General features: G+C 44.7%; 1 protein-coding gene across 1 annotated transcript in view; it reads left to right on the plus strand.

Annotated features, from left to right (window-relative positions):
• Positions 1 to 12168, plus strand: part of BACH2 (BTB domain and CNC homolog 2) — a 385101-nt gene that overhangs the window by 82154 nt on the left and 290779 nt on the right. The window contains exon 2 of the mRNA XM_040238795.1: positions 10896 to 11008. The gene's annotated coding sequence lies outside the window, so the exon portion shown is untranslated. The remainder of the gene's footprint in view (positions 1 to 10895; positions 11009 to 12168) is intronic.

The raw sequence follows: 12168 nt of genomic DNA on the forward strand, positions 1-12168 counted from the left end.
ATTTTTGCTGGTATTGTGAAAGTTGAAGTATTTTGCCATTTTTTTCCCCCAGCCCTGCATCTACTCAGGTTACAAGTATGGTTTTAGTAATCATGGAGGCAAGCTCAGCGATTTCTTCTGTTAGGGCTCACCACTGAACCATGATGGTAAGCACAGAGATCACACCTTCACCCGAAATAAACACAGCACTCACATTGATGCTCATCATGTCGTCTCAAATTCAAGCTGCTCCACTCTTTTCCAGTCAGCTCTTAATGATCTGACTCTGCGTAGTTACCAGGCAGTTTTCATTTATTTTTCTTGAAGAAAGAACTGGTGAATTTTTTGTGGTGGTTCAGTTCAGTTCAGTTCAGTCACTCAGTCGTGTCTGACTCTTTTGCCACCCCATGAATTGTAGCACGCCAGGCCTCCCTGTCCATCACCAGCTCCCGGAGTTCACGCAAACCCATGTCCATCGAGTCGGTGATGCCATCCAGCCATCTCATCCTCTGTCGTCCCCTTCTCCTGCCCCCAACCCTCCCAGCATCAGAGTCTTTTCCATTGAGTCAACTCTACACATGAGGTGGCCAAAGTAGGAGTTTCAGCTTTAGCATCATTCCTTCCAATAAGCACCCAGGACTGATCTCCTTCAGAATGGACTGGTTGGATCTCCTTGCAGTCCAGGGGACTCTCAAGAGTCTTCTCCAACACCACAGTTCAAAAGCATCAATTCTTCAGTGCTCAGCTTTCTTCACAGTTACTTGTGTACATTTTGACTGCATGCTCTCAACACTATTGGAATGTGATTAAGAAATGTCACTCTTTTAAACCTACCCACATCCTCCAGTGTTCCCTGTACATCAGAATTTCTCAATTCCATCCCTGTTGACATGTTTTTTTCCCTTTTGAACTTTTCATTTTGTATTGGGGTAGCTACAATGTTGTGACAGTTTCATGGAAACAGAGAAGGGACTCAACCATCCATATACATATATCCATTTTCCCCCCAAACTCCCCTCCCATCCAGGCTGCCAAATAACATTGAGTGGAATTCCCTGTGCTATACAGTAGATCCCTGTTGGTTATCCCACTCTTGACATTTTAGAGCCGACACTTCTTAATATGGGGGGTGTTTTGTGCCTGGTAGAATGTTTGCCATCATCCTTAGTCTCTACCTGCTAGATAACAGTAGCACCCTCCCCCAATTGTGACAACCAAAAATGTCTCCATGCACTTGCAGTTCAGAACCACTGCTCTGTTCTTAATTTTGGTTTGTAAGTTTACCCTCTTCCTCCTGAACCAAGCGTTCAGTTACGTCTGAGATGAAATTAAAGGATGTAAAATAATTTTTTCCTCTTTCCATTTATTCTAAAAGTGGGAACCCCAGATTGGGTAAAGTTTTCCAAGGCTCAGGCAAGGGTATTTTAGGGAAAAAATTTTCCCACCAAATGATGTCGAGTTTTGTTCCACGAGACAGCCTCTCTCTTGGGCTTCTGGCCTTAGCAGGTGGAACCCTTCAAGGCTGCGCTTTCCCAGGGCCGTTCAAGAGCCAGTGGCTCCACTGACTGTGCCTGGCGGGGTGGAGTTGACAGAAGAAGAAAGGGAACTTCACCAGTTCAGGGGCTGTCTCCAGGCTCACCTCCTTCCTGTCCAGCCCCAGAAAGAGGGGAAGAGGCAGGACCTCAGTTCTTTCTTTGGAGCAAAGCAGACATCCTCCCCAGCCCCGTGGCTGTGGTCTCTGAAGCTGGAACTCTCGTTAAGCGAGGAATGCAGAGCTCTCCCCAGGCGAAGGCAGGCATAAATTTCCTCTGTTTGTTTTGTGAGGACTAGTGTCGACTGCTGTAATGAGATCAGAGGATCCCCCGGGACGAGGCCTCCAGGTCGGCGGCTGGAGCCGTTTTCTGTGGCTGTTCTCTTGGCTGCTGTGGGAGAACTCGGCCCCTCTCCAGACCACAGTTGTGATGTGGGGAGCTGGTTGCGTCCTGGTCTCCTTCCTTGTCCTATTTGCCTCTCTCATGCTACCAAAACGTCAGCATGCGGTCACCCAGTTCTGGATCATTGGAAAGTTAACACCAGGCACATTCCTTTCCTCAGACCCAGGACAGACTTAGCCGGGTGTAAAGAGCACAGGGAGGTGACTGCTTCCTTGGGGTAGTTTCCTGTGCTGCTGATGCTGACTGGGAGCACAGTTCTCAATGTTTGACCTGATCCTTAAGCTCTTCCTCGCCCAGCATTGCTCTGCTATGAGGAAAACTCAGGCTGTGAGTCATAACAATACAGCATCAGCTACAAAGAACGTATTTCTGGCTCTGGCCTGAAGTACAGCCAAATAGCCACTGGATATGACAGAACTGACGTTAGGGAAGCCCACATGGGCATTTCTGGCAGAATAGAATCCTGAGGTCATACAGCCTGGCCCCCTTCTAACACCCAGCCCCATTCTACCTACCCCCAAAGCCTTAGGTGTGTTGGAAATTGGAAATAATAAGTGCCTCATGAACTCAAATCCACCTGCAATGCAGAAGATCCAGGTTTGATCCCTGAGTCAGGAAGATCCCCTGGAGAAGGAAATGGGAACCCACTGGAGTATTCCTGCCTGGAGAATTCAATGGACAGAGGAGCGAGCTACAGTCCACAGGGTCACAAAGAATTGGACACAACTGGGTGATTAAGCACGAGCACAAGTTTGAAAGCAGGAAAGGGAAGTTCCCAGATGGGAAAACATTAATACCACAGACTGGGCCATAGGTTCTAGGGGCTGCAGTGGGTGTTTATACTCACACAGTAATTGCTGACTCAAAGCAGCAAGGTGCATTCCCTCCGGACTCCAGGTGAGTGTTGGGGGCACAGGGGTGGCGAGGTGGGCACCCAGTATTCTGATGTTTGAATGACTCTGGGGGTCCCCAAGTGCACTACCTGCAAGGTATGAGAACTTCATTCATTCTGATGACACTGAACTCATTCAAGAGCATTGAAAGCGCCAGCACCCTGGGAGAAGCAAACATTAGGATACAGGGTGCCCTCATGAAGAAAAAGCCACACTGTGGAGAAGCTGGTGTTCAGAGGACAGAATTTGAGCCTCAGGATAGCAGAAATCAACAGTGAATCTTTGAGACTGCTTTCAACAGGTGCCGGTCATGCCAAATTGAGCTTTCTTCTGAGGATTAATGAAAGGCTCTTCCAAGACGAACAAGGCATCACACTCAGTTTGGCTGGCTAAACAGATGAGTTTCAGTTGTAAGCATTCACCCCCAATAAGACGATCGTTTCTCACTATGCCTTATCCTCAAGGTATTCTTGAGAATATTTCAATTCCTCTGTTGAAAACCTTTTGTTGGAGAGATAGCTGATCCCCTTGGGCTTCTGGAAAGAGATACTTTCAGAGTGATTTCCCTTGTCTTTGCTTCCTTTTCAGTGGGTCATTCTGAAGTCACCCACCAACTAGGCTTTCTGTTGAGTTATTTTTGCTTCTCACCAAATCACAGGAAATGTGTTTGTATGAACTGTTCAGCAAACGCCCCAAAGGAGAGGGAACCTGAGATTGTTGGAAGGTCGCTAGGATTCTTTCAGAACAAAATCAAAGAAACCTGAATCAGTCAGTCATGGTTAGTAAACTTTTGTCCTAGATGAATACAGGTCAGCCTTCTCAATCTGAACTGGACAAGTGGACTGGGGATTGCCTCAAACTCTGGCCAGCCACCAAGTACACAGCAGGCAGTGACATGCACTGTTGGCGAACTTGAGTTGAGGATGCTAAAATTAAGGCATGACTCCAGTTATTAGTAGGGTGATGAAATCTCTTACATTTAATTTTTTTCTTCTGAGGCATACAAAGAGTACCCAGATAGTACCCTATTGACCTAAATGTGATGCCATACTTCTCAAGAGAAAACTCTTCAGGATTTCATTCTTAAATTTGAAGGTGTTTTTTCATTTAGCCTCACTATATTCTGGCCAAGTCAGGAGTAGATATAGATTTTGACATTAAAGGATCAAAAGAACATAAATTGATAGGAAAAAGGCTCTGTTGGAGCTGTATTTAAGGAAGATCTTCCTAAATGTTTGCCAACAACAGTTTAGCCTGCTATAACAGAATACCATAGCCTGAGAGGCTAAGCAGCAGTTTATGTCTCACAGTTTTGGAGGCTGGTGAGTCCCAAGATCAAGGTGCCAGCCCATGTGATTCCTAGCGAGGGCTCTCTTACAGACAGTTGACTTCCTGCTGTGTCCTCAGGTGGTGAGGAGAGGGGGAGAAAGAATGCATGCACACATTTGAGCTCTCTGGCATCTCTTCTTATAATGGCACTAATCCCACAATGGGAACTCCACCCAAATATCATCACATTGGGGATTAGGCAACCTGTGCATTTGGAGGGGGGCACACAAACATTCAGTCTATAACATCATTATAATTAAAATTTGCATATATTGAGTGCCTTCTGCATGTAGGGCAGTGGGATAGATGCTGGTTATTTGGGCATAAAACAGACAAAATCTCTTCCCTTGAAATACTTGTAATCCAATAGGGTAATTGAGAGGTAAATACCTCCGTACAGTTGCAAGCATGATGAGATGATGCTGAATGGTGATGAGAAACAGGAAGAGGTGAAGAGCCTCATCTTATTTTACATCATGCATCCAGTGCTTTCTTCATGTTACTCCATTTAATTGTCAGAACAGTCTTAGGAGGTATAAAGAATTTCCTCAGATTTTATGGGTGAAGGAATAGAGATGCAGAGATGATTAGTGCCAAGAGGCAGAGTTGAAAGGCAGACTGACATGGTTCCTGAGTCCTGCCTTGCCCACTCTTCCCACTGGGCTCCCTGTGCCCAGGGAAGCCACAGCGGTGCAACCCGAGGGGATCAGGAGACAGGCTGGGGCCATCAGCCTTGGAGATTTAAAGGAACAAAGAATCCCCCAACCGACGTGAAAGGTCTATGATAATAGACACAACCTGACCCACCAAATCCAACCTGTTTGGTATTTCCAAAGTATTAATATAAACTGCCAACATTGAAAAGGCATATGATTTCATGTAATCTCTCACTGTTTTTGTCTTCCCTGAATATCAGAAGCTCTGGGGCCATGTGCCTAATGTCCCTTGTTCCTGCCTTCCTGGAGTGACACTTGGCAGATTCTCCAGGCCACCTGCTCCTCATTGTCTTCTCCTCTGGCCTGACTTTCCTCATCTCATTCTTTCTTGACCCCTTTCTGGTTGTTCAGTCGCTCCATTGTGTCCAACTCTTTGTGACCCCATGGACTGCAGCATGCCAGGCTTCCCTGTCCTTCACCATCTCCCGGAGTTGGCTCAGACTCATGTCCATTGAATCAATGATGCCATCCAACCATCTCATCCTCTGTAACCCCTTTCTCCTCCTGCCCTCAGTCTTTCTGAGCATCAAGGTATTTTCCAGTGAGTGGGTTCTTCTCATCAAGTGGCCAAAGTATTGGAGTTTCAGCATCAGTCCTTCCAATGAATATTTATGGTTGATTTCCATTGGTATTGACTGGTTTGATCTCCTTGCTGTCCAAGGGACTCTCAAGAGTCTATCCCTTAGGCATCTGAATTTGTGTCCTCTGGATTAAATAGCCCCACCCAGGCTAGAAGTAGGCTGATCCAGATACCCTCTTGGGAGCTTTTCTGTATTGTGCCTTTAATTAAGATATTCCTAAATTACTTAAATTGATATTTTATAGTGTTAGCCCTGAACTTGGATATCCTGATTTAGGATTAGACTACGGGGAACCCCCAGCATACATGCCAGAAGTATTCATCTGAAAGCAGCAGTCAGTCTACCCCTTGGCACCGTTCGCTGGCAGGCTGCTTGCTACTCCTCATCTGGTTCTCAGGGCAGTTTTTTTGTGTTACCAGGAGTGTTTCTTTCCTTTATATTCATTTCTTCTTTGTTATCAATTTCCTGTTGAACTATATAGCTCATATGCTAGTTAATATTTCAGAATATTAATTTTCAAATTGCCTAGCCTACCCTTGGATAAGAAGGCTCCTGCTGATGCTTGGTGACCAGATGACTTGGGTGGTGTGTTTCCTGTGGCATGCCGTGAGGGCAGGGCCCAGGGGAGCAAGGCAGGGTGGCCAACACAGTCCTGTCTCTTGGGGCAGAATCAGATTACGGCATGTTTGCTGCCTAAAGCTGGGGATGGCAAAAGCACAGAAGTCTTGCAGAGTCAGAGCCACGTGTCTGATGTAACCATGAGGCTGGAGAAGGACCTTCAGGATATTTCTCAGGAAACGTTGCTCTGTCTTTTCAGGAAGAACGTACGGAGACAACCACCTGGAGAGTGTATGTACATTTAGAGTAGAGGACGGGTCTGTTTGCTGCTTCACCTTTGGATCTTTTAATCCCAGCACCAGCATCCCTTATTGTGGAAGGGAGTAATTGGACTGTCTGTAATAAAATGGTTTTACATTTTCCAGTCTTGCACAAGGATTCCACTTGAAGGTTGTCAGAGGTGTGTTAATTACCCCAACTCATGAAATTTACTCCCCTATGGTGGAGGACATTAGGGATATTTCTCTCATCTGTTAACGTCATTTCTGACGCTCCTAAGTCCTAGATTTAGAGAATTTATTCTAGACTCTTACCACCTTGCCTGCTCTCCCTTTCTCTCCAACCACCCATTCATCTTTTTATTCCCTTATTCCTTTTCCACAGGCTCTTGGGTCCTCATGCTTTGGCCCTTTGCTCAGGCTACTGGATTCAGTGATGGGAGGGGAGGGACTAGGGGCCTTGATTGACAGGCTGACCTCAGGCTGTGTTGTACGTAAAAGCCAGTGGGACCTTGGACAACGCGAGGCATGAACCACTGGCTCCTCTTGGCATGTTTCCTGTAGGGAGTGCCCAAACTCCTCAGCTTTGAGTTATATCAGAAAAGACTTCTAAAATGAGCGTCCTGGTAGAGACTGAGGAGTTGGAGTGGGGAGAAAAACCTAGCTCATCATATTCCATTGATTTCTTATTGGTATTTAATGCCACTGAAGGTGTTAAGTCACTCAGTTGTGTCCAACTCTGCGACCCCACGGACTGTAGCCTTCTGGGCTCCTCTGTCTGTGGAATTTTCCAGGCAAGAATACTGGAGTGGGTAACCTTTCCCTTCTCCAGGGGATCTTCCTGACCCAGGGATCAAACCTGGATCTCCCGCCTGGCAGGCAAATTCTTTACTGTCTGAGCCACCAGAATCATTGATTATTGGTAATAAGTATTTGTTGCCTTTTCAAGGGCTAAGAAATGGCGCAACACACACACACACACACACACACACACACACACACACACACACACAGCCATTTGACATGTTTAAGCTTCTCTTTAGAGTAAGGAGAAGAGAATAAAGTTGGCTTCTATTCTCACTATGCCTCTCTACACCATTATCAGTGATCCAGTTTAACATACTCTTCTCTGTGGTAGGTGGAGATTGATGGTAAATAAATAGTGGTGAAACAGGTAGGCCCGGTCTTAACTTCACTCCGACTCCCACTTGCTGACACCCGAGCCCTGAGAGTGTATCATCCCGGAGAAGCCCTAGGATGTGGCGCTGTCACCAGGAGCCTCAGGACTGGCTGGTGAGGAGGTCGGCCCTATCATTGAACCTGTCCCCAAGGCTCTTTTGCTCACCTGCCCTTTGCTTTTCTCCTTTTTCATAACCTTCACCTTTTCTTTTCATTCTCTTTGCTCTCGTCTTCTTACATGCGTCCTGTCTCTACCTTCCTGCTCACCCACACTTCGTAACCCGCCTGGAAAGATGAATTGCAGTTCAACTAAGCTTTTAAACGCCTAAGATTGACCATGGGCTTTGTTTTGCTGGTTGAACCAATCCTGTTAGGAGTGACTGAGTGGAAGTCACACATTGGGATGGCGTTTCTCCAGCTGCCCTTGAAAGGCATCAGCTTCTTGAACAATTAAAAAGAAACATTGAAAAAATAGAATAAAAAAAAGAAACACTCCCTTAATTCTACTATGGTAACTCTGATATCTTTTCCCTGAATGCTTTATACTTGAGTCAGTCTTGTTTTTTAAGCTGTGGATTTTTCTAAGCTTCTTCATAAATTGAATTGGCTATAAAACAACCAGGTTCTCTGTATTTCAAAGAGGATTGAAATAACTTGATAGAATAAGGCTAGTCTTTTCCAATGCTGTCCAGAAGCAAACTGATCCAATTTCTAATTCTGTCATTTGTTTGCTGAGGTTATTTGTGTCAATTGTGATCTTTCAGTGTATGTGTATGTTTTATTGGGGGAGGTTCTTTTATTTGTGGTCTTTGAACTTATTTTAATTCTATAGTGTCTTGTAATGAAGTCACTTCCAGCACAGGGTCTACTGCCTACTACAGCATGACTAAGAAGAATTCTTTTTCCTCTCTGCATCCAATTTCCTAATTAGGAAAACTACCACTCAAATTGATCCCAGTACTAAAGAATATAAAAATGCATTGTACAGTTTTGAGCATTGTGTAAGGTATTCTTAACAGTACTTCTTAAAAAACATTTGTGATCCTGGACCTGGAAAGATTTTCTTCTAAAAAAATCCTGAAGGCCATTTGCAACGATTATCAACATTGTTTTTAAGGCCTTCTGTTAAGAGTCACGACATCACTCTCGGCCCTATGAGTGAGAGCAAAGAAAAAAAAATCTGTTCATGATATTTATTAAGAATTTTCTAGGTGATTAATGTTTCCCTTGGAGAGTTTGTATTCTGACTTTGTTGTAGAACCGACATGCATGAAAACGATACAAGAACCCTTGGCAGGGGTGGCGGACAGGAGAGGATCCAAAATTAGTTTACTGCAAGCTTTGTAAGCAAGTTCTCAGGGCATGGGGATAGTGGGATGATTGGAACTGGGTGGGGTTTCCTTGGGGAAATTATGCTCAAGAATCCTTGTCTGTTTGTTATTATCTTCTTGTGCCCACCTTTCCTGTGTTGATACCAGTGTGTCCCTTTGAATGGAATTGTGACATCAGACATCTCTGCCAGATTTTTGAACAAACTTCCCAGTTCATTGTTGGGCCATAGTTTTTAAACGGATGAAGTACATATGTCAAAAAGGAAATAACATGTCTAGATTTCTCCTTTAAAACCCCGAAATTCATTAACATCTGCTTCTAGAAATTCAGACAGTATAAATTACATGCAGAATTTTCATTCAGTCACTTTTAAGCTCGGTTAGAATTAGATATTGAATTTTCCTGGCTTTGAAGCAGTGATTACCCAGGTCTCGTGTACAGATGAGGGTGTTTTTGGATGTATTTAGGCTACAGAGGCAGAATTCCAGGGTCTCTCCATGTTGTACATCATTGTTAAAATATGTTATTGCTATGACTGAATATAATATTTTCTTTGGAATTTGTGTGTCTCAAATAGCCGAGGAGTGATCGGCAGTCTCCTCTCCCTGTCTTCTGATTTATAATAATGTTGTGTTTGCAGAATGATAATGTGCGTGGAGTAAGGGTTTATCTTTTGAAAACATGTATTGCGAAATCACTTCCTTCTTAGTGAAAGATGTTAAAATGGAGAATACAGCCTTGGACTTAAGTGCCTTCGACTCAGTCAGCAGACATGCCTCATGTTGTTCTCCAATAGACGAAAGCTGGCTGCTAAAAACTAAAGGTGATGCTGGGCCAGTGGGATTCTGCGTACTTCTCCCTTTTCCTCTTGAATATTTTCTACACTTGTTATAATTTAAAATAATATATTTTTAAGACACTGCAGTTCTGCTTGAACCTCGAATTCCAGGCTTTATGGAAAGATTCAGATATATAAATCCTTCCTAGCTGCAACCTGAAAACACATAGAAATAAGGGGAATATAAGGCACCTTACGATGTTTTGTTCTCCTTTCAAATCCTCCCAGAAACATCTTTCAAAGGAAAAGACTACCAATCCAATTAAGTGGTTGAATATATTTTCTTTATTTTTCCTTAATATTTGACAAATTAAGAATCCTGGAACTGAACAAGGACCATTGTGTTCTAAAATGTAATTCAAATGAATCGAAAAACCTACCTGAAGAACCAACAATGTGGATAAAAACATGGACCCTATTTCCCATTTGAGGGGATGTTGGGTCATCTGCTTCATTTGGCCCATGGAAAACAGAGCTCCTTCTGGTACACTGCCTCTCAAAAAGCTCCATGGAAGGCTCTAGCTGTTAAGTCCTGACAGTGGTACAGTCAGGCTCCAGCAAATGCTGGTCTGTTTCTTGGTTGGTTGGTTGGTTTTTTTCTTTTTTACCACATCATGCAGCATGTGAGATCTTAGTTCCCTGACCAGGGATCGAACCCATGGCCCCTTCAGTGAAAGTGCAGAATGTTAACCACTGGGCCACCAGGGAAGTCTCAACTAGTCTGTTCCTTTATTCCTGTGGGCTGCATGGTATTGAGATTTGGCACATTTGCTGCTCATATGTTAGAGCCTTTTCCTTCCCAAGGAGACTAGAGGCTGCACTAGAAGCCCTTATATAACTGACCTCTCTGATTTACTGGTCACTGTATCCTTAGTACTCAGTGCATAGTACATACTCAAAAAATAGTTATGGAATGAATGAGTGTTCTTCTCCCTGTGCATCCACAGTCACTCAGAGCATATGATATCCAACTTTTCCTTGGACGTTGGTGTGCCTGGTGTCTGCAGCCTCAAGACTCTTGATTAGACTCTCTAGACCTGCACCGTCCATTATGGTAACCACTGACCACACATGGCTATTTACACTGAGCTTTAATTAAAATTACACAGAATTTAAAATTCAGCCCTCAGTTGCACTGGCCACAATTCAAATACTCAGTAGCAACGTATGGCTAGTGGCTACCATATTGACTAGCACAGGCATGGAGCCTTGCCATCATGGCACAAAGTTCCTCTGGACACAGGACTGCTCTGAAAGATCTTTTCTTTGTGATTACAGTGCAGCTGTCTGCTTCAGGAAGTGAGGTCAACAGGAGCAAGGAGAATCTTTAAGAGCTGCCTCGCATTGTGACATGTCTGATTCCTTGCTGCAGTCCCTACAGCATGAACAAGGTAAGAGGCACTTTGGGGACTGATCCTTTGTGTCTTCTTTATGGTACCATGAATTTCCCTGGCTACGTGATGTCTTTCTGTGATGTGAGGAGGTTGTGTCTCCTGCCAGAAGCATTATGGAGGTTGGCAAGCAGTGTTGACAGGCAGGGTCACAGGCTGCTGGTGGTGTAGTGTTCTAGAGGTGTCAACTGTGTTCGTTGGAGGCCTCTGAGCAGCTGGACTGTTGGTTGTTAGTATAATTGTTTTGCCATGGATATTGGAAGACTGAGGCTCTAGGGCCAAGCTACCTGGGTTTAAATATCAGCTAGCTTTGAGGACCTTGGGAAAGTGGCTTAAATGGCTCTGTGCCTCAGTTTCCCCATCTGTAAAATGCTGGTGATAATGGTATGTAACTCACAGGGTTGTTTTAAGGATGAAATGAGTTGATGTCCTAGTGTTTAATACAGCCCCTGTCTGCATTATAAGCATTTGATAGTTTTTTGCTGTTGTTGTTTCTGGTGTTGGGGACACTGTTGTCCCTCAGATATTGTTGCCAGAAAGCCTTAGGTGCAGGTGGTGCCAGTGGTAAAGAACCCACCTGCCAGTGCAGGAGACTTAAGAGACATGAGTTCGATCCCTGGGTTCGGAAGACCCCCGGGAGGAGGGCATGATATCCCACTTCAGTATTCTTGCCTGGAGAATCCTATGGACAGAGGAGCCTGGCAGGCTACAGTCCATGGGGTCGCCCAGAGTCAGACATGACTGAAGTGACTTAGCATGGCCTGGCAACATTTGCAATTATTCCTTGATTGATTACTCAGCATGCAGTGATTGATTTCCAGATGAGCACTCGGGGGAAAAATGATGAATGGGGCTGAGGTCCTGCCTTTAGCAGGTGACAGACAATTTAGGGGCCCTGTGACCGGTGTGAGGTGAGTACCAGAAGCTGGAGAAGCACAGAAGAAACATCTCTCTTTGTGGAATCTGGAAAGGAGCATATAGAGGCAGTGACATCTCGAGTTGAATTCTGTATGCTACACGGTCATTTTTGGGCACAGAAGTATGGCAGGGCATTCCAGGTAAAGGAAGCTGCCTGTGTGCAGAGGTGCAGAAGCTTATGAGACAGTCTGCCGTGCTTAGAGAACAATAGAGTTTGTATGGCTGGAGCAGGACATCTCAGC

The sequence above is a fragment of the Oryx dammah genome, unplaced genomic scaffold (assembly GCF_014754425.2).
Source record: "Oryx dammah isolate SB20612 unplaced genomic scaffold, SCBI_Odam_1.1 HiC_scaffold_4, whole genome shotgun sequence".
NCBI lineage: Eukaryota > Metazoa > Chordata > Mammalia > Artiodactyla > Bovidae > Oryx > Oryx dammah.